At 40.7% G+C, this 23,320-nt stretch overlaps 1 long non-coding RNA gene across 5 annotated transcripts in view; it reads right to left on the bottom strand.

The window, feature by feature from the left end:
* The window catches only part of LOC128830167 (uncharacterized), a 191,113-nt gene that overhangs the window by 15,848 nt on the left and 151,945 nt on the right, over positions 1 to 23,320 (bottom strand). For 4 of the 5 annotated variants that reach the window (XR_008443550.1, XR_008443553.1, XR_008443554.1 and 1 more), the window contains 3 exons: positions 17,751 to 17,835; positions 17,307 to 17,470; positions 7,150 to 7,268 (listed from right to left, as the gene is read on the bottom strand). This is a non-coding gene — a long non-coding RNA (uncharacterized LOC128830167). The remainder of the gene's footprint in view (positions 1 to 7,149; positions 7,269 to 17,306; positions 17,471 to 17,750; positions 17,836 to 23,320) is intronic. The other variant, XR_008443552.1, reaches the window with a different exon arrangement.

Below are 23,320 nucleotides of genomic sequence, written 5' to 3'. Positions count from 1 at the left end.
AAAATAACTGTGTAACAATTAATGGGTTTCAACAGTCTTACTGTGTAGCTGATACACTGGCAACATCAAGCCTTGGATGAGGTGAAGTGCTCGAAAAGACTGGAACTATTTAGTTTAGCGAGGGGAGACAAATAAGAGAAGACAGGATAAAGGTATACAAAATAATTAATGGAAAAGAGATAAGCCAGACATTCCTATTCATCCTCTTAAGACAAGAGCAAGAGGATATTTAATGAAATTAGAATTATTATTATTTAACATTTATTTTGTGATAGAGGTTAGAGGCCAACCATGTCAGAGGGCCATTGTGCCATGTCCTTCACAAATATATAGAAAATGACAGCCTCTGCCCTCAAGAACTTACAGTTTAGAGAGGAAATGCACTCTAAAATATTTTTTATACAGCTAATAATTAAGCTGTAGAACTGAATGTTACAAGAGCCCATCGACGCAAAGACCTTTATAGCAGAAGTTCTTAACCAGTGGTCTGGGGGCCTCGAGCAAGTTTCAGGGGGGCCGCCAAGCTGGGACCCAGGGGCCTGAGTCCTGTCAGGTGGGGCTGAAGCTGAAGCCTGAGCAATGTAGCTTTGTGGGAACCCCTGTGGGGTGGGGGCCCAAGCAATTACCCTGCTTGCTATCCCCTAACGCCAGCCCTGGCTTTTATATGCAGAAAACCAGTTATTGTGGCGCACAAGTGGGCCATGGAGTTTTTATAGCATGTTGGGGGGGGGGGGGGGGGGGGCTCAGAAAGAAAAAAGATTGAGAACCTCTGCTTTACAGGATTCAAAAATAAGGATTAGACATTTATATGGATAATGATAACTTCCACCTTTATTACACTGGGTAGGATGGAAGAAGTAGAAACCCTCATGCTTCAGGGCTTAAGTCAACAGCTAACTCCTATAGGGGAAATGTCTTCCTAACTATAGGCCAAGTTATTTAATAATTATCCATCACCGGGATTCTAAAACCTCCCTGGGAAGGCTCTGGTACTGGCCGCTGTTGGAGGCAGGATATCAGACTAGATGGGGATCACTGGTTTGAGCCAATGTGGCAAGTCTTGCGTTCCTAGGAGATAATGCAGTTGGTTTTTTTTTTTTAAATGACTGATCTACTGAAACAAGAGCGTTGGAAAGCATTTCCAAAGCAGCTTATCCAAGTTAGATCAGCTGAAGGATCCTTGTTTAAAATACAGACTGAATGATAGGATCATGAGACTGACAAATTTTAGAATGAGGTCACCTCCGCTGCCATTCAGAAATGCAATTAGCAAGTACACTTAACTCATTAATTAAAAACTCCTTGCAAAAAGGGACACCGTACATTTATAATCTCTGAGGGAACCTAATGAAAAGTGTCACACTGGCTTTGTTGCTTTTTTTCCAACACAGAGCTGATAGCAGAGAGCCTAGCAGAAAACTTGCAAAATTAAAAACAAAAGCTGAATTTTCTTAGGTGTTACAGTATCTTTGATTCAAAGCTCATCCTTTTTTCCTATTCCCTGAAGCAATGATATTTTAATACCCTAGAGCAGTGGTGAGCAACCTGCAGCCCGTCAGGGTAATCCGCTGGCTAGCCGTGAGACAGTTTGTTTACGTTGACCGTCCGCAGGCACGGCCGCCCGCAGCTCCCAGTGGCTGCAGTTCGCCGTTCCCGGGCAATGGGAGCTGCGGGAAGCGTCAGGGTAAATCATCAAGGTAATCCGCTGGCGGGCTGCGTGTGGCCCGTGGGCCGCAGGTTGCCCACCACTGCCCTAGAACTATGGCAAACATCATCTAAAATTCTATTTTATACTAAATTATGCTTGGTGGTTAATAAATTTGTTTTCTAAAATAGCAACAATTATGGGAAGTATGGACAATGGGCCATATTAATCCTGGCGTAATCCAATTGACCATTGGTCCGATTAGTTTCTTCTGGACAAACTGTCAATTCAGCAAAAATATTAGGTGTGGCTACACTCCAATAGTTCAGTAAAAATGTAGTGACACGATAATCATTGTAGGGATCTGTGCGAAACTGTAGTGTTCCCTTATAATGCTTTTATTTTTTAAAGTTACTTATAATTTGTTTAATCAGATTTATCACAGGGGATTCATAGACTCATAGACTTTAAGGTCAGAAGGGACCATTATGATCATCTGGTCTGACCCCCTGCATGCTGCAGGCCACAAAACCGTCCCTACCCCTTCCCTGGACTCTGCTGTTGAAGTCCCCAATCCTGTGTTTTAGTGACTTCAATCAGCAGAGACCCTCCTGCTAGCGATCCCTGCCCCATGCTGCGGAGGAAGGCAAAAAACCTCCAGAGGCTCAGCCAATCCACCCTGGAGGAAAATTCCTTCCCGACCCCAAATATGGCGATCAGTAAGACCCCGAGCATGTAGGCAAGAGTCTCTAGCCTGACCCCTGTTAGCCATTATACTATTTACCTACCATTGCTTGGTATTCCTTGGCTACTATGTTTTACCACTAAACCATTCCCTCCATAAAATTATCTAACTTAACATAGTGGGATAACATAGTGGTCTAAATTTAGAACATAAGAATGGCCATGCTGGGTCAGACCAGTGGTCCATCTAGCCTAGTATCCTGTCTTCTGACAATGGCCAATGCCAGATGCTTCAAAGGAAATTAACAGAACAGGGCAATTATCAAGTGATCCATCCTCTGTCATCCAGTCCCAGCATCTGGCTTAGGGACACCCTGCTTCCGCAGTCTTCATGCAGTCAAGACTCCTGCTGAAGCCAATGGAAGTTTTGTCTGTATAAGGACAGCAAGAGCAGGTCCCAGGTTTGGAATACTCAGACTTCCTGGAATCAGTCTAGAATCCCAGCATTGTTTAACTCAGCCAGTCATCCTTCATGGAGTCTGCTGTGTGCGCAAAAAAAAAAAAAAGACTTTAAAATCCAAGGTCCTGTCTCTGTATGGGCAATAAAGGCCTCATTGCGCTTTCCATAAAAAGGTTTGCTCTAAGTCCTTGCCCACTGGAACATAGAAATTGCCATACTATACCTACTAGCAAAACTTGACATACGGGTTAGGCCTTAAAGGCTGGCTTATGCCCTGAAATTTGAGAGTTTGTTTCACTTCCAAATCTTGTTTGCTTTTTAAAATATTTACTATTTATACCTCCAAAGTTTCCCTACTGCTGTGCAGTATTTTGTGTGCCTGTTCGCTGCACGGCTGCTGCTTTCACTCCAGAGGTGGCTACATTTTCATAGTGGCTGTCACCATAAAGCTGATGTAACTTCACTGAATTCGGTGGAGTTACAGTAGAGTAAAACTGATATAAGAAAGTAGAGAATGAGGCCCAAAATGTGCGTGAAGCATTTTTGGGATCCTTAAGGGATGAAAGGTGCTATTACCTTCTCAGCATGGTAAGTATCTATTTGTCACCTATACTGAATCTGAAAATGTTACTTAGGCCTGGAGATTTTCTTCTTCTGTAACGTAAGGTGAGGGATTTGCTCAAGACCAGGATGATACACAAGTATGGCATGTTAGGAAAGACGGGCACTGCACAAAGGGGAAGTGGAAATCACAGGGTTAAGAGACAAACATCCAGAAATGGATTCCAGAGTCATGAAGCAGGCTACATGACTCAGCACAGGAAGACCACCTGCCCACTGATGACATATCAAAACTGATAACAGTCAGGAAGGCAGCTGGGCATTCTGGATGGATAAAAAGGTGCCAGGCAGCAGCTGACAACAGCAGGGGAGAAGGCGTGAGGGAATGAAACAGAAGCCCTTAAACCACAGAGGTCCATTTTGTTAAACTTATTTAAATCCTAATTTTGTGAGGTACTGAGCGCCTCCAACTCCCATTGGGATGAAATTAAGTTGGAAGGCTCAGTACCACATAGAATATATATTTTTAATTTCATATATTTTTACAGCTGGGCTGATTTTATTTATTTAACAGGGAGGTGACAGGGCTTGCTGTCATACAGTGAGTGGGTCAGAGCATCCTGCTTCCGTTCCAGTAGATCACAAGGTATCCTTAAGAATGGGAGCCACTAAACAACTCATATTACCAAGTCCCATTTCCACCAGCCCCCAACACCTTCTAGTGTTTGTCTGTATAACAGAAGTTGGGTGAATAGGTTCAGAGCAGTATTTTATCTTCTGGACAAAGTCCCAATTTCAGTTGAACCGGTTCTCAGATAGGAGCATGTGCAGTGACACGCAACTTGTAAATGCAGTTGCTACACTGATCTTACAAGATATACTATCTGCAACTATCAGAAGCAAAATCAAGCCCTTAAAAGTTATATGTTGATGTATCAGTTAGATTGTGACAAAAGAATAATAAATTGGAGACTTACTGGAAACATGGGAAGAATTTTATGGAGCTCTTCTAATACCGATATTGGGTCAGACCCTCAGTTGGCTGAAGTCAGTGGAGGAATGCTGACAGACACTAGCCAAGCATATGGATCAAAGGGTTCGGGGAGGTTTTAATTTGATTGTTTCTAAAGCAGTTTGAAAAGGAACATGTTCTGGTGCTTCAGAGCACAAGGCTGGGATTCTACTCTTGGCCCTGCTACCGACTTTCTGTGTGACCTTGGATAACTCATTTGGCACCAGAATATCTAAAGAGCTCAACTCTCAGACACCTGAATGACAGGACGAGATTTTCTGAAGTGTTCAGCAGCCAGCAGCTGTCACTGCAAACAAGGATTGAGCACAATGGATGCTGCTCGCTGCTAAGCACTTTTGAAAATCTGGCCATTGAAGCATGAAAAGGGACAATGTGCAGTTCCTTGTTTCAATATCCCTAATTCAACTTTGTTCAGCGAACAAGGATAAAGATGTGATTTTTTCCCTAATATTATACTTAATCATTTACATTGTGACAGACCCTAAAAGGCTCAACTATTCAGGACCCTGTTGTTCTATGCACTGTACAAACATAACAAATGACAATCCTTGCCTTCAAAAGTTTATTATTCGCATTTCTGTTTTTCAGGGTTCATTTTTTCAAGGTTTATTTTTAGCAATTTTTGAGTTTTATGTAGATATCCAAAAATCGGGGGTTTTCAGGGTTTTCTTTGTGTATATTATAACGAGTAATGTACATTATGTATTATATACATTACCGTAATGGGAACTCTCATTGTAATGTTCCCTAGTGCACTTTAACATAGTACTGTTTCAAAACAGCACTGTTAAAACACAGTAGGGAATCTTTAGTGAGAACCAGAAGGGTCTATTCTAACCAATTAATGTGCGACACTGAGTGTGACTTCTGAAGTGCACTCTGGTAGTCTGCATTACTGCTCTGTGTAAACAAGCCCTTAGATACAAGTAACCATTTCTGGTGTTTTTCCAGTGTTTATTAGGTTAACACACACACACACACACACACACTATATATATATTATATATATATATATATATACTTTTTTTTTTAAACCGGGGGTGTTTAATTGGTGTTTATCAGCTAAAACCTAAAATTAGAAGCCCTACTTCTAATCAAAAGTCATTCTGTCAAACTCGGAATTCAAGATCTGAAGGTCAAGCTGGGCTTTTTTCTGGCTTGTGCATCATCATCCAGAATAAAACTTTTGCGAGACAACCTGGTCATTGATGAAGATGTATAATCATTATCCCAAGCTTTAAAAATGGTTTACTGCACAGTTCTCAAGGGAGAACATGGCTGTGTTCATGCAAATGACTGTGTAACAATCAGTGGTAGTTTTCAATAGAGTTACTTGGTAGTTGATGCATCACCTCGGACACAATTCGTCAGTGAGTCGGCAGGGGAGTATCAGAGGCTATGATCTGATCTGCAATTGTAATTGAGGACCAAACCCTAAAAGGCACTAGAGCACCGTCCAACAACTACTGACCTTGATGGGAGAAGAAAAGACTAGGTCTCTCTCAGGATTCATCTGTTAACAATTCTCTTGATGCATCAGCTGGAACAGATTCCAGCTCTAGCTCTCATAATGGGTATGTTTACACTGCAGTCAGAGGTGTAACTGCAGCACACATAGACGCACCCAAGTTACCTTCGATCTAGTAACGAAAAAGTGAAGCGGTGGCAGCATGGGCTGTATAAGCCGGCCTGGGACTCTGGGCAGGAACTCGGGTGGCTAGCCTCTCCTGGCTTCACTGCTATTTAGATCAAAGCTAGACTGGGTATGTCTACATGTGCTGTAATCACCCCTCTGATTGCTGGCTCTCTGGCGCTCAGAGGGATAGAAGAATAGTAAAATCTTATTTTTGTTAATGGAGTTAAAAGCTATTCTGAATTGCTTTTCCGATTAGAATGGTATGCGAAGCATTTTGTGCATTGGATTCCCCATCTACAAAACAAGAATAATATATATTCTTACAAAAAGAACAGGAGCACTTGTGGCACCTTAGAGACTAACAAATGTATTTGAGCATAAGCTTTCGTGGGCTACAGCCCACTTCATCGGATGCGACTCTGAAACCGGTCATATATTCTTACCTACTTCACAGGGATGCCATGAATCCTAACACATTTATGTGTGTAAAATGCTTTGAGACCCCTCAATGGAAAGGTGTTAGAGAAGTGCACAGTTGTATTAGACATCCCCATTTTAAATGTGATAGCAAATGTAACATCCTCTATGCAGTTACAGTGTAAGACACCAATTGCCACTGAAACACGTGGCTGATCTCATGAAGAAAAAAAAGAAATAAGAGCAACTCAGACAAAACCACAGAATCACAAGGGAAGGCTGCTGTATTTCTCTCCTCCCCATACCTCCCTTTTCAGCATTTTAAACAGTTTCAACATGCTAAAAATATTTCTGACTTCTTCTTTAAGCTGTCTGGTTGTTTTCTCACAGATGCTATCTCAGCATTACACGGTCAATACAACTGACAACATATAATTGCTTCCTTGCTCCTGAAATCGATCGAATGTTTCCCCTTCACTTTCTCTTAAGCATGCTGCACACACACGACACCAGGCTAGGAGGTAATAAAAGTGTTAGGAAACAACAGCTCCAGACGCTAAATACATTGTACTGAACATGCAATGAAAAATACACAAACAGACCATACACTTCAGTTTCATATTTAAAGCAATAACCTATGTGATAGGAGTTCTACATGGGAACGATCAAACAAAAGATACTAAAAAGAAGGGATTGATTTCTGAGCAACGCACCTTCTGACCAGGGTGTTGTGACCTCTCTCTATAGCTTCTAAAATATTCTTCTTCATTGCATAATCCTGAGCCTTGGAAAAGTCAGAGCCTCCCAGTTCCTTCTTGGCAGTTACCTGCCCCTACAGGTAGTAAAAGATTAGAGGGATCAGAACCACACTGTTTATGAAACGTTCCCCCCACCCCTCCCCCACACACAGTCTAAAGTTCATTTCTTATTCTTAAAATGGAAGGAGTAGTTGCATCAAAAAAATAAAAAACCACGATGAAAAGGAAGCACACACCCATATGGAAAAAAATGGCAAAAGATGAGGCATGCTGACTGCAATGCTTTGTAAACCCTGTCACTAGCAGAGACAAACACCACTAGATGGAATAGAAGGAAAAACTCAGGGTTTGTTTTCTCTATACCTGCACAACCTCACAACTGTGCATCTCCTACTGAAGACACACACGACTATCAGACCACTCTTGAGATCATCTTTCTTAGGTTTAAGATCACACATGACAGCGAGCAAGTTTCTCTCCTTAGTTAATGCTACAATTACTAGTATTTCTAAAAGAGACATGCAACCCTATTGATTGTAGCTAAGGGCAGAACATTTGGCCCAGCAAACCCATTCCTACAGTGGGTTAGCGTCAGAGGAGAAGGCTGAAATGCAGCAATAATAATAATAAAAAAATCATAGTTGTAGAATTAGGGCCCTGCCAAATTCAGGGTTGATTCTGGTCAATTTCAGGGTCATAGGATTTTAAAAAACAGCATAGTACCAGACACCAAATATTAAATGGCTGTAGACTTTTTAAAATAGTTCTGATAACAAAAGGTCTATAGCAGATCAAATTTACTGAATCTACTGGTGGGCACAAACTTCTGCCTGGCCATGTCTCCACTACAAAAAAGGTGTATTTCTTTTTCTTTTTTACAGCAGGCTAACTAACATTCATTAGCTACCCTGCTGTAAAATCTTAGTGGATTCAAGGCACTGAAGTTTGATTTTGCCTAGCTACCTCCTGGTAAAAGCTATGGTGCCTTGTCTCCACTAGAATTTACAGCAGGATAGCTAATGCGCATTAATTATCCCACTGTAAACACACATCTTTTTGGCAGTTAAGACAAAGCCTATGACTTCCCACAGCATTCATTCACCTCCATTTAAGGTTCAAAAGGTCTCAGCTTTATTACAATAAAAACTGAAAATGTACTGTGCACAACTTAATATAATTCAACAGGATAGCCCAGCAATCATCTTAACAATAGCCCAATTGTAGCTGCCATGGGAAGGTCATAGCTAGGTCCGTAACTGACATGGTGAATTAAAAAACAACAACTATGTATAAGTCACAGTAAACTATTTCCAGTGTTACAGTAGATGTAATAAAGATAAAAAAACCTCTATTAATATTTTATAATTTTTAAAAAAAGGTTTTGATAATTCAAGCCCTACTTCAATGAAAAAAGACAGTTTTGAAGTTTGGAAAATGCTTGTATCCTTGCTGGTATCTCCTGAGTTTGATGTATGAGGGTGAGGAAACAGTAGGAATGCCCAGATTTGATCTATCAGTCCCTCCCATGTTCAGTACAGGGACATTTTACATAGTCTCTAAAGTGCCAGGCATACCTACAATACTACGGATATACTAATTTAAAAATATCGTATTCGTTGTGCCACCTTGTTAGTGTGCCGTGGCCAAATGAGAAATAATCAGTAATTATTATTGTACATACTTCCATAAAATCTTTCACCAAAAGACTGCAAATCGCTTTACAAAGTTGGAGATTATTATGGTTTCAGAGTGGTAGCCGTGTTAGTCTACAAACAACAAGGAGCAGTCTCTAAGGTGCCACAAGTACTCCTCGTTGCTTTTGGAGATTATGATGTTCATTTTACCAGGGGTTGTGGTGGTAACTAAGGCTCAGAGAAGTTAAGTGACTTGCCAAAACTGCGTAGTGAGTCAGAGATGGAGTGGGTAACACAACTTAAGTCTCTTGATTCCTAGCCCTGTCCTCTAACCATGCTAGCCCTGTCATGAAGTCAGCCAATCTGATCTTGCCTAGTGTGCCTGGAGTACTGCCAAATGTTTCCTGTTCTCTACTGTTTCTATGTGTCATTACTGAGCTGCTCCATGAAGAATGCTAATAAAGTTGGTTCAACTCTTTAGTTGCATACTTGCCCATCCATTCACCCACTCCTACATTCTCTCGCTTGCCAAACTAATTAAACGCCCACGCACATATTCTCTTAATCACTCACCCACCCAATCACACATTCTTTCATTCACTTTCCCATTCAGTTACACAATCTGATTCTCAAACACCTTCGGTTCATTCGCCTATAATCTTGTACTTTCTACAGTCTACGTAGCCTAGCCTCTCTCACCACCTAAACCAGCGCGCACTTCTAGATGGACCCTACTCAATTATGCTGCTGTGCGGGCTTCATGGATCCCTCTGGCCAATGTCCAGCTTTGCACGACAGCTGTCTTCTTTTTGGGGGAGGGAGAGGTATTTATTGTGGAGCCAGTCCTTTAGTTCTTCGTGAACAAAACATTTTGGTAAATTCTCTAGGTCCAAACTGAGTAGGCACCCAATCCTTCTGGTGGCACAGCAGCCTGGAATTAGTTCTCTGTATAGCCATACAGTAAACCAACATTTAAAAAAATGTCCTCAACAAGAGAAACAATGATAAAGGACAATTCGGAAGGGAGTTGACTTTGTAAAAATAAGAAGTAGGTAATGGGATACTTGGAAAATTTGAACACATAAAACAGCTGGTCTGGTTGATATATCTCAGGGTATTACGGGAATTAGTCAGTGTATATCTTTTTCTTTCACAATTGTTTTTCTCTGTCATTTTCTACACTTGCAATCTGTCTACACTACAGCTTCCATTGTTGCTTCAATTGGAGAATTATGCATTCAAATATTCCCAGTGTAGATGCACTTTAAGGGCTCATCGACATGGGAGATTTTTCCAGTTATACCAGTATATAACTATGGGGAGTTATAGTGCTAATGTGAACACTCTTATTCAGAAATAAGAATGGTTTCCAAAGTGATATAAGCTAAAACAGTAAAAAGTACAATCATACCAGAATGAGTGTCCATGTAGGGAGTTATTTACTGGGGTTTAAATTCACACCATCTCTTATTGTAGACAAGTACTAAAGGAGCTCAGTTAAGTGGTTTCTAAGATTGGGAAACTATCATGCTCTACCCCTTTCATATTTGAAGGACATTATTACTAAGGGGGGAAATGATATGGGATGGAACAAGGGAATATAAACTAGGAATAATATGGTGAAACTAAGAAATGGTAAGTGTAGGCTGAATATCAGGAAAAATCATCTTGCCAGTGAGGTCTGCATGGCTGTGGAATAGACTCCTCAGGAAAGAGTTAAAAGACCAGCACTTAGAATATTTGTTAACTATAGTGGAATAAACTGTAGAAAATTTTCTGTAGAGAACATGAATTGCCCTGGAGATGGTCTAATAGACATTTCCATCTCTAACGTCTATGATTCTGTAATTCCATACATCAGTCCTTATAATAGGGTTGGCAAACACTAGCAGCCACTCTCATAGCCTCCTGATAATCAAGTTTATAATCAAGATGTACAATTAACATATGATGCTCTAACATAACTGCTTGCGGCCCAATCAGCACACAGCTGCGGCCCAGGTGACATCCTCAGGGCCGTAAGGTAGTATATATATTGCATGGATGCGGCCCATATAACACATAGAGAGCTGTGTATGCAGCCCACAATGGTAAATAAGTTGAGAACCACTGGTCTAACATCTGCCTGTGATAACTATGCCACCCTGGCATCACAGCTCTGAATTTATGTCATTAAAAACATTGACATGAACTGCAGGCCTGTAATCAGTCCAAAGCTGTATATGCCTTCCATTAAGTAAGCAGCATCAAATTTAGAGTAAGTAAAGAAATAATTATCTCCGCTCTAAAAAAGTGCCCACTGTTACTATCTGAAAGGTGTTCTGGTAATACAGAGTCCAATCCTGCCAACACTTACATGTGCAAGTATTTTTATCCAGGCGTGTAAATCTTTGCAGGAATGGACCTATAGTTCATATGTGGTACTTTCAACTAGTTCCTTTTGAAATTTGTAGTTAGAAGTTCCTCCCTTAAGATGAAATGCCAGATTCTCCACTAAACCGCCTATGTATTTTCTTTGCTATTTTCAAGTTATTAGGTAAGTGTAAACATAGGAAGAGAGAAAGCTTGAGAAAACACGTGGCATGAGAGCATCACCTATTTATAAGTCTGCAGAGGAGAAAAATAGACCATAACAATGGTAAGTTTAAGAGACAGGAAGTAAAGAAGTAGAGAAAAAGCAGAAGACAGAAAAAAACCACAAAGGAAAGGGAGAGAGAAACAGAAGAGAGCAGAACAGGTAACTCCTTCCAGTACAAAGAACTCTTCTGCAGTTGGTGGGAGTCCCTTGCCTGAACAATTTTATTATCTGCAAGTTGACCTTTCCTAGAGCTTCTACATGAGCAACAGCAGCTCCTTCGTTAAGGCCTTGATCACAATGGGATCAGAACCATGTGAACTAAACCCATGTGCAAATCTCATGATCAGAGTGGACAAGGATTTTTTTTTTTCAAATAAGAAGTGTTAGGAAATACTTGGTAGTAAAATTCGGCTAAAAAGTCAACTATATAGACTCTAAAAGACTTTATAAACACAAGGTATGTCGTCGTTGCTGCAACCTATACAGCAGGGGTAGTCAATAGGCACCAGGTCCTTTTGAATGGACTCTGACATCTTTTTATTTACTTATTATTATTATTGGTCTTTTTAATTATTGTCTCTGGAGTCTGGACCTTGACTATACCTTGACCAAGAAATTTGGACCTTGACAAAAAATAATGGACTTCTCCTGTTATAGGGATTCTCATCGTATAAATTAGTAAGTAGTATTGCATCTGCAGGTACATGGAGACACAGAATGTGACTGCAGCTCAAGCAGACACACCCAAACTGCTTTATTCTAGCTAGCTCAGGTCCCGGAGCAGTGATGCTGTGGCAGCACATACTGCAGAATGAGCAGTACAAGCCTGCCCAGAACCCTGGGTAATTACTGGCAGGGCTAGCCCATGCTGAAGCACGTGGCGTCGCAGCGTCACCACTCTGGGACCTGCGCTAGCTAGATTAAAGCTAGCTTGGGTATGTCTACTTGAGCTGCAATCAAGATTGCAGACTTCACATACCCCACGGGTCCAACACTACTTGCTTATAAGGATTGGGATCACTACTTTGTTATGCACTATACAAAAACGTTAACAGTCCCTGCCCTGAAGAGCGTAGAATCTAAACAGACAACACAGACAAAATGAGAGAGAAAGGAAGCATTCCTATTTTATAAACAGATAACTGTGGTTCAGAGGAATTAAGTGACTTGCCCAAGGTCAGACAGAAAGTCTGTAAAGGGGCCAGAAATTGAACCTAGAATTCCTGAGTCTCCATCCAGTGTCTTAACCACAAGACCACCCTTCTTCAACAAACACATCCACTCTGGTAGAACTCTACTAGCTACAGCTGAGTTTCCACACTTGTACACTGTAGTATGATTTCATTGTAAATAAAGCCTAAGGAAGAAAAGATATCACTGAGATAGGATATTGCAGAAAGTGAGAGACCATTCTGGCTGGTCATCTTCAGTATCTGAATCCAGTTCATTGGACATCAGTGAACCAGTTCAGTAAGGAAACAAACAGAAAGAAAACGATAGCCACAACTCCCTCTTTTTACACACAAAAGCTTGAAAATACACCCTATGAGTTACAAATATACCTTAGAGACAACATGAGTCCTGCCCTAACAGGAGAATAATATGTGTCTGCCTGTATTCTTGGAAATGTTATTTTTAGTGAATAAAAGTATATCGAAGAGTATACTGTCTGACTACAGCTGAGGTCTCAGTTAGGAGTTATTTTTGCCTAGGACAATGTTTTGGCAATATGTGCACTTTCATAGTATCGTGCAGAACTGTGACGAGGCTGGAGCATGTGGGGCAGCCGCCCAGGCTGCAAAGCCACCGGGGCAGAGAAATGGGGCAAAAAAATGAAGAAAAAAACCCGGTAGGGGATGCAAAAGCTTGCACCGGGCGCTAAAATGCCTAGTTATGGCTCTGATATCTTGTAATGACAGGTCATACAAGGAATTTCATTAGCTGTTTTGGTCCTTAATGTTGTATCTCCTAAACTCTTGGGGCAACTCTACCATTTTATCAAACCTGATAAAACTCCCACCACCACCAGTTCTATTGTGCATGATAACCCCCACCTCTAGATTCATGACCACAGTCTGCTAACCCTGGCTCCACATAGGTAGCTTGCAATCAACTGAATGGGAATTTATGGAGCACAGTTGAGTTGGGATCCAATGCAGATAATGATAATTAGATAAAAATTGTGCCTTGTTGCTCATACGACATGGTCCTGGTCTATATGCTCTGCCATTTCTGTTTTCTTTACTGACCAAAATTATCACTTGTTATTCCTGTTAGCACTACAGATGCTATTGGAAAGGGAGCTGGCTTCTGTTCCAGATCATATGTAAGGTACCAATGCTGTCCATAAATTTCAACTACAGAGTTATTGTTGATTACGTATGGGCCAGAAAGGGCCCAAATTGACTATCAGATTCCAGGTGGAGATTGTAGGGTCCACAGAAAACAACAAAAAAGCACGCAAACAAAAAACTCCGACAACTATCTTTTTAATTGTAAACTGAGCAGATTTTATCTGGAGAGACAAACATGCATAACGTGCTATGAAGCCAGTTCTACACTTGAACTTTAAGATACAAGAACGGAGCCTGGAATATCAGTGGTTAAGAATCAGTGCTGTGGGGGCAGATACTGAGAGGTGCTGAGTGCTAGTCTGACTTGACTTTAGGGACTGTTGCTGCTCTGCTCTCAGTATCAAGCCTTAAATGAATATAGCACAAGAGGTGATGGATGCTTTTTATTAGAACAGCACAGTGAGGTCCAGTTCTTCTCTCACTGAAGTTAATGAGAATTTTCCCCTTTGATTTTAGTGCAATCAGGAAGGGTATATGGTTACAATAGACAAATTTTAGTCAGACAGATTCATTCTTCAAATGACCCTTCAATACTGGGAGAAGGCACCTGTGTGGATGTGAAAGTTCAGGCACTATGCTGGTTCAATAAAAAGTATCATGTTACCCACCTTGTCTATCTAATTTCAAATCATAGCTGTGTTTTCTTCGTATCCAATTTCTGACTTGTGTTCAGTCCTATAGCTTATGCTGCAACAATGAAGTAAGAAATCTTTAACCCTTTCATCTATTAACAGAGCATGCAAACAGGCAGTTTTCCACTCCAAAGACACTGCAAAATAGTCTACACTGACTCTATGTGCTGCTGTATTTTATAAGGACAATCACAAGAAGCAAGAAAAAAAGTCACCTGGAGCTGACCTATCTTTGGAATCCCCCCCCTCATATCACTTTTGATCACACTGTAAAAGCCAGAATACAGTGAAGATACTACAAACACAAACTCAAAACTGAATGATCATTAGTCTTCCAAATTAAAAAAAAAAAAAATGTTTTCACTTAAGTTATTTTCGGTGCAGCAACATACAATATTCCCCATACATACAATACCACCTTCTCCCAAGAACAGGTGATTTTTAAAAAGCAGCAATAAAACTCTGTATCCAACTGTGCAATGCAGGTGGATAAACGACAATTAACTGAAGATCAATTTTTTTTCTTTACATGTGGTTGGCTTAAAATTTCTCAGTAATTGAGTCTGTTCTTGTGTAAGCCTAAGGAAATTTGATCTGCCATTCCAATTTATCTCTAACAGTTAAGAATTTAGGGGCTATAAAAATTCACAACTTCCTCTCTCTCAATCTAAAGTGATAAGGAAAAAGTGTTTTTAAAAGTACACTCTCCACTGAGAACATTCTGATAAGTTTAAAATCACACAGTTAATTGTAGAGATATGCAGTTAATTCAATAGGATACTTGGCAAAATCAAAATCCAGAATGTCTAATTCACTAACCATACTTTTTTATTTGTTTATTTCAAGCAACATTTTCCCCACCCTTTCCTCTTCTTAGGCTTTTCACACCCACATAGCAACCACACAGCAAGTGACTTTTCTTTGACCTTGACGCCTACTCCTTCTGGTGGAATCACTCACTAGAAAGTTAGTGGATAGTTTAAGTTCTTATACTAAAATGTGAAGCAAGCATCAAATAAAAGGAGACATGGGACGTGCTATATCTTACCATTTTACTTGATAGCTTAATTCACAGTTCTCTAGGGACCTTTGCTATACAGCATTCTTTGATGCCATTTCAGTAAAGAAAATACAACAGATTGCAACTCAGCAATCAATTGCATCTGGAAACACGAAGCTTCCTTGTGCCATACATCCAGAAGAAGAAAAACTATACATAGTGAATTCCAAGCCTCGTCTGGGACCACTACAATACATCATCAGCAGTGATTTACTTTTGCATGGAAAGAGAAGAAATATCAAGAAACAAGATAAGGTGAGCCAGGTAATATTTTTATTGGATCTACTTCTGTTGATGAAAGAGACAAGCTTTCTAGTTTACAAAGAGCTCTTCTTCAGGTCTGGGAAAGGTACTGGGAGTGTAACCCACTAACCCTCCTTTGTCCTAGGACTGCAGAGGTGTTAAGTGTCCACTTCACCTTGAATGATGTCTTGCAACATGTGTTAACTCCTTATACTAAAAATCTGTTTCACCTTATATTTAGCTGTGACTCTGAGGCCTTGGCTACACTTGGCAATTCACAGCGCTGCCTGTCTCTCCCAGCACTGTAAGTACTCCACCTCTCTGAGGGGAGTAGCTTGCAGCGCTGCGAGCGAGCATGCAGCACTGCAGGCGCTGATTACACTGGTGCTTTACAGCACTGCACTCACTGCGCTCGGGGCGGGGGGGAGCGTTTTCACACCTCTGAGCGCAGCAAGTTGCAGAGCTGTACAGCGGCAGTGTAGCCAAGGCCTAAGTACCTTTCCCAGACCTGTATAAGATTGAATGCTTGTCTCTTTCACTAACAAAAGTTGGTTCAATAAAAGATATTACCTCACCCATCGTGTCTTTCTAATATCCTGAAACCAACACGCCTACAACAACACTCCAAGAAACGAGATAGAGTAAATATCACTTCCATGCTTAGCCCTATCACCCTGTAATGTACTACTTATTAGTTTACACTTGTAAACAGTTTTCTATATATTAAAATGCTACAAGTGCTTTGGGTATCAGAAAATCAACTTTCTATGCAGAAAGAAAATATAAGACTTAGGACTGGTAGATATCAAAGCACGGTAGTAAAGCCGAATAAGCATCATTATTCCCATTTTAGTGATGGGGTAACTAAGAGTAAATAACTTGCCCAACATCACTAACAGAAACAGTGGCAGAGTCAGTAACAGAACTCAGGAAGTTTGATTCTCACCCCCTGCTCTATCTATTAGAATATACTGTCCCTTTGTTAGCCAACACTATTAATGCTTATATAATAAACCATTAATTGTTAATGTCTATGTTGGAACTTACTGAAATACTTAACGACGACAGCCCATGGGGCATATCCTACTATTATGAAAAGTATCGTCAGGTTTTGACGTCCATACAGGGGCATCAGTTTTTGATATCTAATTCAAAAGGATTAATGCATGCTCTTCAGTTAATCTGCAATACATTGGAAAGAGGAACGATGGCTACTTTATGAGAATATCTATTCCAAGCCTGATGGATGGAATATTCAGCCGTCCCTTCTTCTGGTTACCATGACCACTAGAGAATAGTTTAATCAACACTAAAAAACAGCCTAAAGAGTAATAATATGGTTCAAAGTTTGGCCTCAAAGTTTGGCCCCAGATCAAATACCCTCAAACTCTGGGACGCCAGTTGGTCTTCCCTGTAAAAGTTGATCTAAAGCATTGAAGCATATGTTCATTTAGCTTCCAAAATATTCCAATCCAGAATAAAGGTCAATACCACCTGTGCTATGTTTCTTTAGTGCGGTTATACTTACAGCCTTTTTTTTTTCCAAGAATGACAAGTTTAGTAAAGAGGGGATCAGTGACCCAATGAAAATGAGAAATGCATTAAACTTACCACTGTACTGTCATGAGCAGAACCAGTGCAAATATGGTTAGATCTTCTCCAGCGATCAGGAATTCAGCTCCTTGCAGGCACAAAACAAATCCAGAATGCAACATGAACTAAAGCCACCTCTCTTCTGCTAGCCACATGCACATGATCAAATATGTCTTCTGAATCTGCCATCAACAAAGGAAACCACAATAAGGCTGTTTTCCCAATTCTTCATAACTGAGTCAGTAGGTCAACAATTCCTACAGTTTGGGAGCCAGAGCAATTCCCTGAAATGCCCTTTTTCTGGTGGAAAAGCCTACTGCCTCCTGTTGCTGGTAGCCCATCTGCTTTCTGAACAGAACCAATGCGCTCCAAATAACCATCTTGTTTTGGCACAGACGTTAGTCATTGATGAAACTCCATTTTGCCTCTCATGACTGGGGAAAACTATCAAAAAATACTTACAGTTAAAGATACATTCAGGAAAATCCTCCTTTTTCCACCATGCCCGCTGCTTCCAGTTGTCTTAGCTCACAGTCTCATGTTTCAACTATAAAGTGGAGCGACATAAAGAAAAATACATAGAGGAATATTAGATATATTCCAAATATTTCTTGCTCCACAGAAACACAGAATATACAGCATGTGCATTACAACTGCCCTGCTCAAACAAAGACAACACTCAAGCTCTATCCCTTTTTCCAATTCACGACTCAAGACGTCTGGTTGAAAACTGGTTTCGTAACAACCTCTTAACTACCACCTACTCACATCACAGAACACTTCTTGCAGGAAATGCACAGGAAATCACCAGCTAGTGCCAACAGATCTACTATTCCAAGAACTAGCTCTTTCAGATAGTCCTTCATCGTTTGGAAACTGGGAGGCTTTTGCTGTCTCTCATAAAAATACCCGAGGACATATGTATTTATTTTAAAGTAGTTTTAATTCTAATCCTGAAAAAATTTGCCCGATAAGTCATCATTTCAAAACCCGTCCGTTGTAAATGAAGGGAATTTCACAATATCCATTCCAGCAACTGCAGCTATTCATTTCTGGAAATGATTCACTGGACAAGAATCAGAATGGTGGAATTAATTTTTAGAGACAGATTGCATTCTGAATCGCATACAAAGACTCTGTAGTCAGCCACGTGTCTTTTTGACCACCAACAGCAGACCCCTGAATCATCCAACCAAAAGATGACTCGTTGTGAAGTATTTCCTCTTATTTTACACTCCCACGGTGTGCTGTGTGCCACTGGTATATCCTGAATCTAATTCCCACTTTGATGAAAATTCCAAAACTCATCTCAGAAGGCTCTGGCCACATTCTAATGATATAGCTATCTGCCAGCTTTTACTCTGAGTCACCTGTCAACTACAGAAAAGGAAATTAGTCAGTAGCAAGCACATGAAAGCACACTGGCAGTGAGTAGCTGCTTAAGAGTGCCATGCATGCATTTTAGAAATGTAAAATTGTGGCATGCCCAAGCTATCCTGAAGAAAAGCAATAAAAATCTATCATATTAAAATGTGAGAAAGGTGAAGATCTGCCAAAATAAGATGGCAAATAGGCAGCATTTCAATTTAGCTTTCAATGCCAGCATATTTGAAACAGCAGTGGAGAGAGGACAAAAAAAATTCACAAACCCTAGACCTGCACTGTGCGTGACGAGAAAAATAATTAAAACAACGAAGAGAACTAATCTGCGGCGGCTTAGAAAGTTAACTCTTTGAAGGAATAGGTTAAAGTAAGAGAAAATAAAGGCAAAGTCTTACATGAATAATATTTACTCCACAAATAAGCCTAAAATAGTGAGTAGGATTACTCATGTAAGTAAAGGCTGCAGGATCAGACCTTAATAAGTTTTCCAACAAGATTAAGATCACATGAGGTTGATAACCTCACAGACTATTAAACAGTTACTTTTCAGGATCCTACAAAAATGTCATTTCAGCTCCACAAACATCTCTAATACAGCAAACCGCAGCTCAAGTGGTGTAACTAGAAATGTACCTTTAAAGAAATATAGAACTCTGTGTGTTTTAAATTGAAAATGCAATCAAATGTTGGATCTCTGTAGGCCAAATTATCAGGTCCTTACTCAGACAAAATTCACACTGTCTTCAGGGAATAAGGACTGATTAACAATTCAGGGATTTAAGGATTTCGTCCAGTAATAGTGGCAGTTTTTTATTTGGTTTTATCACTGACATGTAGCTCTACATAATCAGCCACCCTAATCAAGATTTCAACTTCTAAATAAGAGTTAGGAGATTAAAAGACCAGAATGATATCTGTCACTTAGAATCTTCAAAGCACTTTACAAACTTTAAGTAATACTTAAGATCAGACGTCTGCTTACAGAAAGGACCCAGATCTCATGTATCTGTGATGTGGGAGGAGGTTAGATTGGGGAGAGGGAGTTCTTGTTTCTGTCTAATACTTGGATTTATTCCTGCATAGGAGATGTTTATTCAACTTCTCAATGTATTTCCTCACCCTTCCCCATGTGTCGAATTAACATATTTTAACAATCCATCTCATTAAAGAGTAAAAAATAACCCCAAGAAAGGTAAAAGCTCCCTAAAATAAATAAAATAAAATAATTGCTCTTTGTCCATATTTAATCATGCGCCAATCCCAAACTCTGTGCGTGCATGTACAAATCCAAGCGATACAGAGTGTATGACAAAAGCTAACCAAAACTCACTCCCCACCTAACAACTAGATACAAACACAACTCACTTCCCACATTCAAGACAAAAGCCTGAACAACCAATGAGCTTTGAAGGTTAATAGTTTTGGGCTCAGCTGGACCAACAAGCAAAGAGAATTATCAAGTTATGGCCCCTCGGTTACTTCCCAGCGTGCTGATATTCAAATGCAGGACTATCAGCGAGACTGCATTAACCGATCGCAATGACCACAGTAGTGCAAGGGGGGAAGAAAGACAGAAAGGGACCAAAGTACACAGGGCGCCATGGATCACCTTGAAATGCACCCCAAATTTAAACGGACGTTCAAATGCAGTTTATATGGCACAGGAGTACGGTGCTTTCCAGTCAACCCCACTGCACATGCAGGATGCCTGCTGAAGCTTTGAAGTGGTCTTCCTGCTAAGTGCCTTACACTAATGCATTCAATACGCTGTTGGATGCTCAGCCCTGTTCAAAAAAATCAGATTGTTTAAATAGGTGCCTCAATATGGGTTTGGGAGACTACCTCTAGGCTGCTATTTTTTTAAATCTTAGCCGGGATTGTTATGGTAGCGTTGTTTAAAAGTGCTGGGTCGCACACATTGGATTGCTGTTGCACATGGCACACACTGGCTTGGTACTGTAGGGCATGGTAACATGTTATCCTAAGACATGAGCTCCTGGCATTTAAGTCGGACAAGAAGTATTGGGCTTAATTTGCAGCAATGGAGATTTAGGTTAGACAGTAGGAAAAAACTAACTATAATGGAGTTAAGCTCTGGAACAGGCTTCCAAGGGAGGTTGTGGAATCCCCATCACTGGAGGTTTTTAAGAACAAGTTGGACAAACGCCTGTCAGGGATGGTCTAAGTTTACTGGGTCCTGCCTCAGTGCAGGGGGCTGGACTTGATGAGCTCTTCAGGTTCCTTCCAGCTCTACATTTCTAGGATTCTAAATACATCGCTACCTCGATATAACACAACCCAATATAACACGAATTCGGATATAACACAGTAAAGCAGTGCTCGGGGGGGGGGGGGGGGGGGGGGGCTGCGCACTCCGGTGAATCAAAGCAAGTTCAATATAACGCGGTTTCACCTATAACGCAGTAAGATATTTTGGCTCCTGAGGACAGCGTTATATCGAGTTAGAGGTGTACTTTAAAAAGAGAAAGAGAAAGAGAGAGCAAATGAAGCATTTAGTTAAAACAAAACAGAAACACATGGAAGAATGAAGAAGAAAAGGTCACATTCTAAGCCCTGCAAATCTTGAACAGAGTCCCCCAAAAATACACTACAATCACCAGCTCTTCCCAGGGAACATTTTTTACACCAAGCTTGGCTATATCAATAATATAATAACAGTGCCTCTATATAAACGTGTTTATGGTTATTCCTAAGAATCAGTCAGTGCTGAAGCAAGTATTTTATGGTGAAATGAACATGCTGGATTTATTCCTAGTTAAAACGTATACAAAACCCTCCAGGACACAAACACTTCCTTTATAAGAAATTAGGCCAGTATGGAAGGTACAAGAGAATTCTCTTGTTACACCTTCATAAAATTCTACACATAAAAGACTTTCTACATTACAATCAAAATCACATGGTGTGTCCCCCTAGCACAAACATTCAAGAATTTCCTGTCATAAAATCATAACCAGCCCAGCAAATAAAAAAAAAGCACACAGGTAAGAGGCATCTGTGTCTTATAAAAATACCGTGCTTTCAACAGAACAATCACACAATCCCAGGAAGGGTTTATCTTTAACCCTTGTCGCAGATAAAATAGAGACGTCATATAATCTTTATTGGCTAATTTGATTTAATGTCATACAACGGTAGAAGCCATTAAAAAGATAACATTTGACAAATATTACCACAAAGGGAAAAAAAGATTACTTACCAATGCTAGCGTTCTACAAATAAGTTGTTTCTGCAGATCTTTCCTGAGTGGAACACTGAAGCACAGCAAGTGACTCCATTGAACTGGGATATCCAGAGGCAATTTTATGAAGAACTACATTAACGGATGGTGAAGGCTGAATTTCGATAGTGATGAGACTGGCTTTAGGAGTATGTGGGAAGATGGAGACCTGTTCTGCTGATTCACCCTGGCAGGCAGATCAGATGGGCCACACCAGACCCAATGCACAGAGGCTAGAGAGCTTCTATGTAACAGGAAAAAGCTAGAGACAGGGACAGGAGGACCTGCAAGGAGAAACCCTAGGAACAGTGAGCTCAGGCTAAGGTTTACATTTACAAGTGCAATCCTGCCTCAATGCTTTGTACCAAAGGTAAGATCAAGGCAAACTTCCAGGAAGGGATTAAATTTGGATCATAACCCACTGGGTGTGTGCCTGTACCAAGTTCAGAGTGGTGTGGGGCTCATGCTTGTTTACAGGCGTGATCATAAGAATCAGTCTTGTGTCTTGGGGCTGAAGCCCAGATTTCTGAAGAGTTTGCACAATCTGATCTGGATCATTCAAGGACCTTAACTAATGGATGGGGATGGGGATGGAGGGAGAGGAGTCCAATTAAGTGTGTGGGTAGGAAACATGGTCTAATGGTTCAACCCAAAGCCTGAGAACTAGAACTCCTGGGTTCTATGCTGGGCTCTGCCAATGACTTCTTGCAAGACCATAGACAAGTAACTGACTTAACTGTCTACCTCTGTGAAACATGGTGTTGTCAGGGCCGGCTCCAGGCACCAGCTTCTCAAGCAGGTGCTTGGGGCGGCCGCTCCGGAGAGGGGCAGCACGTCCAGGTATTCGGCAGCAATTCAGCGGACGGTCCCTCACTCTGCCTGGGAGTGAAGGACCTCCCGCCGAATTGCCACCGCAGATCGTGATCGCGGCTTTTGTTTGTTTGTTTGTTTGTTTGTTTTGGCTGCTTGGGGTGGCCAAAACCCTGGAGTCGGCTCTGGGTGTTGTGATCCTACATTCATTAATGTTTGTAAAGTGCTTTCAGTTCCTCAGAGGAGAGGCATCAGCCATGTATAATTAATAAATTCCATCTTCCAGGAATCAAGTTAAAGGCCTTAGGGCACGACAAATTTTAATAAATAAATGAAAGAACTTCCAGTTCATGTTTTAACAATGAAACTTTTAAAGAACTTGATCCCTCTCAATCAGAGCCTGATGGAGCAACAGAGAGCTTAAGGGTCCATCTCCTGCCCAAAGTATAAGGGATTTTTTTGTTTGTATTTAAAAGTTCCTTGTTGAGATCACTAGAAGGCAGGGTCTAATCTCTTGATATCCAAGTTAAGTTACAGTGCTGTAAAGACTTCCCTCTGCATCACACAACATTTGTCACACTACTTTCACTTAGAATGG

This window comes from Malaclemys terrapin, chromosome 1 (genome assembly GCF_027887155.1).
Source record: "Malaclemys terrapin pileata isolate rMalTer1 chromosome 1, rMalTer1.hap1, whole genome shotgun sequence".
Classification (NCBI taxonomy): Eukaryota; Metazoa; Chordata; order Testudines; family Emydidae; genus Malaclemys; species Malaclemys terrapin.
The sequence above is the reverse complement of the archived record's forward strand: the minus strand, read 5'-3'. Positions and strand labels throughout refer to the sequence as shown.